Source organism: Coregonus clupeaformis, unplaced genomic scaffold, assembly GCF_020615455.1.
Source record: "Coregonus clupeaformis isolate EN_2021a unplaced genomic scaffold, ASM2061545v1 scaf1585, whole genome shotgun sequence".
Classification (NCBI taxonomy): Eukaryota; Metazoa; Chordata; class Actinopteri; order Salmoniformes; family Salmonidae; genus Coregonus; species Coregonus clupeaformis.
In genome coordinates, this window is record NW_025535039.1 from 10685 (window position 1) to 20000 (window position 9316).

The following is a 9316-nucleotide window of genomic DNA, read 5'->3' on the forward strand; positions in this document are numbered from 1 at the left end:
GACCACCATAGTCCCTGTGCCCAGGACTCTAAGATAACCTGCCTAAATGACTACCGACCCGTATGCACTGACGTCTGTAGCCATGAAGTGCTTTTGAAAGACTGGTCATGGCTCACATCAACAGCATAATCCCAGAAACCTAGACCCACTCCAATTTGCATACCGCCCCAACAGATCCACAGATGATGCAATCTCTATTGCACTCCACTGCCCTTTCCCACCTGGACAAGAGGAACACACCTACGTGAGAATGCTATTCGTGACTACAGCTCAGCATTCAACACCATAGTGCCCTCAAAGCTCATCACTAAGCTAAGGATCCTGGGACTAAACACCTCCCTCTGCAACTGGATCCTGGACTTCCTGACGCGCCCCAGGTGGTGGCGGTAGGGTAACAACACATCTGCCGCTGATCATCAACACGGGGGCCTCAGGGGGTGCGTGCTCAGTCCCCTCCTGTACTCCCTGTTCACCATGACTGCATGGCCAGGCACGACTCCAACACCATCATTAAGTTTGCCGACGCTGAACAACAGTGGTAGGCCTGATCACCCGACAACGATGAGACAGCCTATAGGGAGGAGGTCAGAGACCTGGCCATGTGGTGCCAGGATAACAACCTCTCCCTCAACGTGACCAAGACAAAAGGAGATGATTGTGGACTACAGGAAAAAAAAGAGGATTGAGCATCGCCCCCACTTCTCACTCGAGGGCTGTAGTGGAACCAGGTTAGAGCTTCAAGTTCCTTGGGTGTCCACATCACCAACAAACTATCATGGTCCAAACACACCAAGACAGTCGTGAAGAGGGAAACCGACAAAGCCTATTCCCCCTCAGGAGACTGAAAAGATTTGGCATGGGTCCTCAGATCCTCAATTATACAGCTCTACAGAGAACATCGAGAGCATCCTGACTGGTTGCATCACGCCTGGTATGGCAACTGCTCAGCCTCCGATGCATAGGCACTACAGAGGCGTAGTGCCAGTACGGCCTAGTACATCACTGGGGCCAAGCTTTCTGCCATCCAGGACCTCTATACCAGGCGGTGTGAGGAAGGCCCTAAAAATTGTCAAGACTCCAGCCACCCTAGTCATAGACTGTTCTATCTGCTACACACGGAAGCGGTACCGGAGCGCCAAGTCTAGGTCAAAAGGCTTCTTAACAGCTTCTACCCCAAGCCATAAGACTCCTGAACAGCTAATCAAATGGTTACCCGGACTATTTGCATTGTCCCCACACCCCACTCTTTCTGCTGCTTACTCTGTTTATTATCTATGCATAGTTACTTTAACTATACCTCCATGTACATATTACGTCAATTACCTCGACTAACTGGTGCTCCCGCACATTGACTCTTGTACCGGTACCCCCTGTATATAGCCTCGCTACTGTTATTTCCCATTGACTCTGTGCAGTCCCCTGTATATAGCCTCCGCTACTGTTATTTCCCATTGACTCTGTACCGGTACCCCTGTATATAGCCTCCCTACTGTTATTTCCCATTGACTCTGCACCGGTGCCCCCTGTATATAGCCTCGCTACTGTTATTTCCCATTGACTCTGTACGGTACCCCCGATATAGCCTCCCTACTGTTATTTCCATTGACTCTGTGCGGTACCCCTGTATATAGCCTCCCTACTGTTATTACACATTGACTCTGTACCGGCTGTATATAGACTCCGCCCCTACTGTTATTTCCCATTGACTCTGTACCGGTACCCCTGTATATAGCCTCCCTACTGTTATTACCCATTGACTCTGTACCGGTACCCCCTGTATATAGCCTCCCTACTGTTATTTCCCATTGACTCTGTACCGGTACCCCCTGTATATAGCCTCCCTACTGTTATTTCCCATTGACTCTGTACCGTACCCCCTGTATATAGCCTCCCCTACTGTTATTTCCCATTGACTCTGTACGGTACCCCCCTGTATATAGCCTCCCTAAATTTGATTTGATTTGAGGCCAGGGCTACCTGCTGGCTCCACTATGTACTGGCTCCACTATGTACTGGCTCCACTATGTACTGGTGGAAAACACTTGTGTGTCTGTGTGTACTCACAGGTCATAGTGTTGGTTCCATTTGGGGTCTAGAGTACTCTTCACTGTGTCTGTAGAATGACACTGTCCTGATCCATCCACCACTACCTTAGCAAATGGGTCCGGCAGCCCTACACACACACACACACACACACACACACACACACACACACACACACACACACACAGAGAGAGAGGAAGACAGACAGAGAGAGAGGAGGGATCAGAGATACTTACAGAAGGAGAGAGGAAGACAGACAGAGAGGAGGGATCAGAGATACTTCCAGAAGGAGAGAGGAAGACAGACAGAGAGGAGGGATCAGAGATACTTCCAGAAGGAGAGAGGAAGACAGACAGACAGAGAGGAGGGATCAGAGATACTTCAGAAGGAGAGAGGAAGACAGACAGACAGAGAGGAGGGATCAGAGATACTTACAGAAGGAGAGAGGAAGACAGAGAGAGAGGAGGATCAGAGATACTTACAGAAGGAGAGAGGAAGACAGACAGACAGAGAGGAGGGATCAGATATACTTACAGAAGGAGAGAGGAAGACAGACAGAGAGGAGGGATCAGAGATACTTCCAGAAGGAGAGAGGAAGACAGACAGACAGAGAGGAGGGATCAGAGATACTTACAGAAGGAGAGAGGAAGACAGACAGAGAGGAGGGATCAGAGATTACTTACAGAAGGAGAGAGGAAGACAGACAGACAGAGAGGAGGGATCAGAGATGACTTACAGAAGGAGAGAGGAAGACAGACAGACAGAGAGGAGGGATCAGAGATACTTACAGAAGGAGAGAGAGGAAGACAGACAGACAGAGAGGAGGGATCAGAGATACTTACAGAAGGAGAGAGGAAGACAGACAACAGAGAGGAGGGATCAGAGATACTTACAGAAGGAGAGAGAGAGGAAGACAGACAGAGAGGAGGGATCAGAGATACTTACAGAAGGAGAGAGGGAAAGACAGACGAGAGGAGGGATCAGAGATACTTACAGAAGGAGAGAGAGAAGACAGACAGAGAGGAGGGATCAGAGATACTTACAGAGGAGAGAGGAAGACAGACAGAGAGGAGGATCAGAGATACTTACAGAAGGAGAGAGGAAGACAGACAGAGAGGAGGGATCAGAGATACTTACAGAAGGAGAGAGGAAGACAGACAGAGAGGAGGGATCAGAGATACTTACAGAAGGAGAGAGGAAGACAGACAGACAGAGAGGAGGGATCAGAGATACTTCCAGAAGGAGAGAGGAAGACAGACAGACAGAGAGGAGGGATCAGAGATACTTACAGAAGGAAAGAGGAAGACAGACAGAGAGGAGGGATCGAGATACTTCCAGAAGGGGAGAGAAGACAGACAGAGAGGAGGGATCAGAGATACTTCCAGAAGGAGAGAGGAAGACAGACAGACAGAGAGGAGGATCAGAGAAACTTACAGAAGGAGAGAGGAAGACAGACAGAGAGGGAGGGATCAGAGATACTTACAGAAGGAGAGAGGAAGACAGACAGACAGAGAGGAGGGATCAGGAGATACTTACAGAAGGAGAGAGGAAGACAGACAGACAGAGAGGAGGGATCAGAGATACTTACAGAAGGAGAGAGGAAGACAGACAGACAGAGAGGAGGGATCAGAGATACTTACAGAAGGAGAGAGAAGACAGACAGACAGAGAGGAGGGATCAGAGATACTTCAGAAGGAGGAGGAAGACAGACAGAGAGGGAGGGATCAGAGATACTTACAGAAGGAGAGAGGAAGACAGACAGAAAGAGGAGGGATCAGAGATACTTCCAGAAGGAGAGAGGGAAGACAGACAGAGAGGAGGGATCAGAGATACTTACAGAAGGAGAGAGAGGAGAGACAGACAGAGAGGAGGGATCAGAGATACTTCCAGAAGGAGAGAGGAAGACAGACAGAGAGAGGGGGGATCAGAGATACTTACAGAAGGAGAGAGAGGGAAGACAGACAGACAGAGAGGAGGGATCAGAGATACTTACAGAAGGAGAGAGGAAGACAGACAGAGAGGAGGGATCAGAGATACTTACAGAAGGAGAGAGAAGACAGACAGAGAGGAGGGATCAGGAGATACTTACAGAAGGAGAGAGGAAGACAGACAGACAGAGAGGAGGGATCAGAGATACTTACAGAAGGAGAGAGGAAGACAGACAGAGAGGAGGGATCAGAGATGCTTACAGAAGGAGAGAGGAGGACAGACAGAGAGAGGAGGATCAGAGATACTTACAGAAGGAGAGAGGAAGACAGGCAGAGAGGAGGATCAGAGATACTTACAGAAGGAGAGAGAGAAGACAGACAGACAGAGAGGAGGGATCAGAGATACTTACAGAAGGAGAGAGGAAGACAGACAGAGAGGAGGGATCAGAGATACTTACAGAAGGAGAGAGGAAGACAGACAGAGAGGAGGGATCAGAGATACTTACAGAAGGAGAGAGGAAGACAGACGAGAGGAGGGATCAGGAGATACTTCCAGAAGGAGAGAGGAAGACAGACAGACAGAGAGGAGGGATCAGAGATACTTACAGAAGGAGAGGAAGACAGACAGAGAGGAGGGATCAGAGATACTTCCAGAAGGGAGAGAGGAAGACAGACAGACAGAGAGGAGGGATCAGAGATACTTACAGAAGGAGAGAGGAAGACAGACAGAGAGGAGGGATCAGAGATACTTACAGAAGGAGAGGAAGACGACAGACAGAGAGAGGAGGGATCAGAGATACTTACAGAAGGAGAGGAGCAGACAGACAGAGAGGAGGGATCAGAGATACTTACAGAAGGAGGAGGAGGTAGACAGACAGAGAGGAGGGATCAGAGATACTTACAGAAGGAGAGAGAGAAGACAGACAGAGAGGAGGGATCAGAGATACTTACAGAAGGAGAGAGGAAGACAGACAGAGAGGAGGGATCAGAGATACTTACAGAAGAGAGAGAGGAAGACAGACAGAGAGAGAGGAGGGATCAGAGATACTTACAGAAGGAGAGAGGAGAGACAGACAGAGAGGAGGGATCAGAGATACTTACAGAAGGAGAGAGGAAGACAGACAGAGAGGAGGGATCAGAGATACTTACAGAAGGAGAGAGGAAGACAGACAGACAGAGAGGAGGGATCAGAGATACTTACAGAAGGAGAGAGGAAGACAGACAGAGAGAGAGGAGGGATCAGAGATACTTACAGAAGGAGAGAGGAAGACAGACAGAGAGAGAGGAGGGATCAGAGATACTTACAGAAGGAGAGAGGAGACAGACAGAGAGGAGGAGGATCAGAGATACTTACAGAAGGAGAGAGGAAGACAGACAGACGAGAGGAGGGATCAGAGATACTTCCAGAAGGAGAGAGGAAGACAGACAGAGAGAGAGGAGGGATCAGAGATACTTCCAGAAGGAGAGGAAGACAGACAGAGAGAGAGGAGGGATCAGAGATACTTACAGAAGGAGAGAGGAAGACAGACAGACAGAGAGGAGGGATCAGAGATACTTCCAGAAGGAGAGAGGAAGACAGACAGACAGAGAGGAGGGATCAGAGATACTTCCAGAAGGAGAGAGGAAGACAGACAGAGAGAGAGGAGGGATCAGAGAGTACTTACAGAAGGAGAGAGGAAGACAGACAGAGAGGAGGGATCAGAGATACTTCCAGAAGGAGAGAGGAGACAGACAGAGAGGAGGGATCAGAGATACTTACAGAAGGAGAGAGGAAGACAGACAGAGAGGAGGGATCAGAGATACTTACAGAAGGAGAGAGGAAGACAGACAGAGAGAGAGGAGGATCAGAGATGCTTACAGAAGGAGAGAGGAAGACAGACAGAGAGGAGGATCAGAGATACTTACAGAAGGAGAGAGGAAGACAGACAGACATAGAGGAGGGATCAGAGATACTTACAGAAGGAGAGAGAGAAGACAGACAGACAGAGAGGAGGGATCAGAGATACTTCCAGAAGGAGAGAGGAAGACAGACAGACGAGAGGAGGGATCAGAGATACTTCCAGAAGGAGAGAGGAAGACAGACAGACAGAGAGGAGGGATCAGAGATACTTACAGAGAGAGAGGAAGACAGACAGACAGAGAGAGGGATCAGAGATACTTACAGAAGGAGAGAGGAAGACAGACAGACAGAGAGGAGGGATCAGAGATACTTACAGAAGGAGAGAGGAAGACAGACAGACAGAGAGGAGGGATCAGAGATACTTACAGAAGGAGAGAGGAAGACAGACAGACAGAGAGGAGGGATCAGAGATACTTCCAGAAGGAGAGAGGGAAGACAGACAGACAGAGAGGAGGGATCAGAGAGATACTTACAGAAGGAGAGAGAGGAAGACAGACAGAAGAGAGGAGGATCAGAGATACTTACAGAAGGAGAGAGGAAGACAGACAGACAGAGAGGAGGGATCAGAGATACTTACAGAAGGAGAGGAAGACAGACAGAGGAGAGGAGGGATCAGAGATACTTACAGAAGGAGAGAGGAAGAGAAGAGAGAGGATCGAGATACTTCCAGAAGGAGAGAGGAAGACAGACAGAGAGAGAGGAGGATCAGAGATACTTACAGAAGGAGAGAGGAAGACAGACAGAGAGGAGGGATCAGAGATACTTACAGAAGGAGAGAGGAAGACAGACAGACAGAGAGGAGGGATCAGAGATACTTACAGAAGGGGAGAGAGGAAGACAGACAGACAGAGAGGAGGGATCAGAGATACTTACAGAAGAGAGAGAGGAAGACAGACAGACAGAGAGGAGGGATCAGAGACTTACAGAAGGAGAGAGGAAGACAGACAGACAGAGAGGAGGGATCAGAGATACTTCCAGAAGGAGAGAGGAAGACAGACAGACAGAGAGGGGATCAGAGATACTTACAGAAGGAGAGAGGAAGACAGACAGAGAGGAGGGATCAGAGATACCTACAGAAGGAGAGAGGAAGACAGAGAGAGAGGAGGATCAGATACTTACAGAAGGAGAGAGGAAGACAGACAGAGAGGAGGGATCAGAGATGCTTACAGAAGGAGAGGAAGACAGACGAGAGAGAGGAGGGATCAGGAGATACTTACAGAAGGGGAGAGAGGAAGACAGACAGACAGAGAGGAGGGATCAGAGGTGCCTACAGAAGGAGAGAAGCTGAAGACAGACAGAGAGAGGGATCAGAGGTACTTTACAGAAGGAGAGAGGCAGACAGACAGACAGAGAGGAGGGATCAGAGATACTTACAGAAGGAGAGAGAGGAAGACAGACAGAGAGAGGAGGGGATCAGAGATACTTCCAGAAGGAGAGAGGAAGACAGACAGAGAGAGAGAGGGATCAGAGATACTTACAGAAGGAGAGAGGAACGACAGACAGAGAGAGAGAGGGATCAGAGATACTTCAGAAGGAGAGAGGAAGACAGACAGAGAGAAGGAGGGATAGAGATACTTACAGAAGGAGAGAGGAAGACAGACAGAGAGGAGGGATCAGAGATACTTACAGAAGGAGAGAGGAAGACAGACAGACAGAGAGGAGGGATCAGGGAGATACTTACAGAAGGAGAGAGAGGAAGACAGACAGACAGAGAGGAGGATCAGAGATACTTACAGAAGGAGAGAGAGGAAGACAGACAGACAGAGAGGAGGGATCAGAGATACTTACAGAAGGAGAGAGAAGACAGACAGACAGAGAGGAGGGATCAGAGATACTTCCAGAAGGAGAGAGGAAGACAGACGCAGAGAGGAGGGATCAGAGATACTTACAGAAGGAGAGAGGAAGACAGACAGAGAGGAGGGATCAGAGATACTTACAGAAGAGAGAGGAAGACAGAGAGAGAGGAGGGATCAGAGATACTTACAGAAGGAGAGAGGAAGACAGAAGAGAGGAGGGATCAGAGATACTTACAGAAGGGAGAGAGGAAGACAGACAGAGAGAGGAGGGATCAGAGAATACTTACAGAAGGAGAGAGGACAGACAGACAGAGAGGAGGGATCGAGATACTACAGAAGGAGAGAGGAAGACAGACAGAGGAGGGATCGAGATACTTCACAGAAGGAGAGAGGAAGACAGACAGACAGAGAGGAGGATCAGAGATACTTCCAGAAGGAGAGAGGAAGACAGACAGAGAGAGAGGAGGATCGGGAGATACTTCCAGAAGGAGAGAGGAAGACAGACAGAGAGAGAGGAGGGATCAGAGATACTTACAGAAGGAGAGAGAGGAAGACAGACAGAGAGAGAGGAGGGATCAGAGATACTTACAGAAGGAGAGAGGAAGACAGACAGAGAGGAGGAATCAGAGATACTTACAGAAGGAGAGAGGAAGACAGACAGAGAGAGAGGAGGGATGAGATACTTCCAGAAGGAGAGAGAAGACAGACAGACAGAGAGGAGGGATCAGAGATACTTCCAGAAGGAGAGAGAAGAAGACAGAAGAGAGGAGGGATCAGAGATACTTCCAGAAGGAGAGGAAGACAGACAGAGAGAGGAGGGATCAGAGATACTTACAGAAGGAGAGAGGAAGACAGACAGACAGAGAGAGGGATCAGAGATACTTCCAGAAGGAGAGAGGAAGACAGACAGAAGAGAGAGGGATCAGAGATACTTCCAGAAGAGAGAGGAAGATAGACAGAAGAGAGGAGGGATCAGAGATACTTACAGAAGGGAGAGAGAGGAAGACAGACAGAGAGGGGAGGGATCAGAGATACTTCCAGAAGGAGAGAGGAAGACAGACAGAGAGGAGGGATCAGAGATACTTACAGAAGGAGAGAGGAAGACAGACAGAGAGGAGGGATCAGAGATACTTACAGAAGGAGAGGAAGACAGAGAGAGAGGAGGGATCAGAGATAGTTACAGAAGGAGAGAGGAAGACAGACAGAGAGGAGGGATCGAGATACTTACAGAAGGAGAGAGGAAGACAGACAGAGAAGAGGAGGGATCAGAGATACTTACAGAAGGAGAGAGAGGAAGACAGACAGACAGAGAGGAGGGATCAGAGATACTTCCAGAAGGAGAGAGGAAGACAGACAGACAGAGAGGAGGGATCAGAGATACTTACAGAAGGAGAGAGGAAGACAGACAGAGAGGAGGGATCGGAGATACTTCCAGAAGAGAGAGGAAGACAGACAAAGGAGAGGAGGGATCAGAGATACTTACAGAAGGAGAGAGAGGAAGACAGACAGAGAGAGGGATCAGAGATACTACAGAAGGAGAGAGAGGAAGACAGACAGAGAGAGAGGAGGGATCAGAGATACTTACAGAAGGAGAGAGGAAAACAGACAGAGAGGAGGGATCAGAGATACTTACAGAAGGAGAGAGGAAG

General features: G+C 48.9%; 1 long non-coding RNA gene across 1 annotated transcript in view; it reads right to left on the bottom strand.

The window, feature by feature from the left end:
* Positions 1 to 2068: 2068 nt before the first annotated feature.
* The window catches only part of LOC123487270, a 14106-nt gene continuing 6858 nt past the window's right edge, over positions 2069 to 9316 (bottom strand). The window contains exon 3 of the long non-coding RNA XR_006659698.1: positions 2069 to 2173. This is a non-coding gene — a long non-coding RNA (uncharacterized LOC123487270). The remainder of the gene's footprint in view (positions 2174 to 9316) is intronic.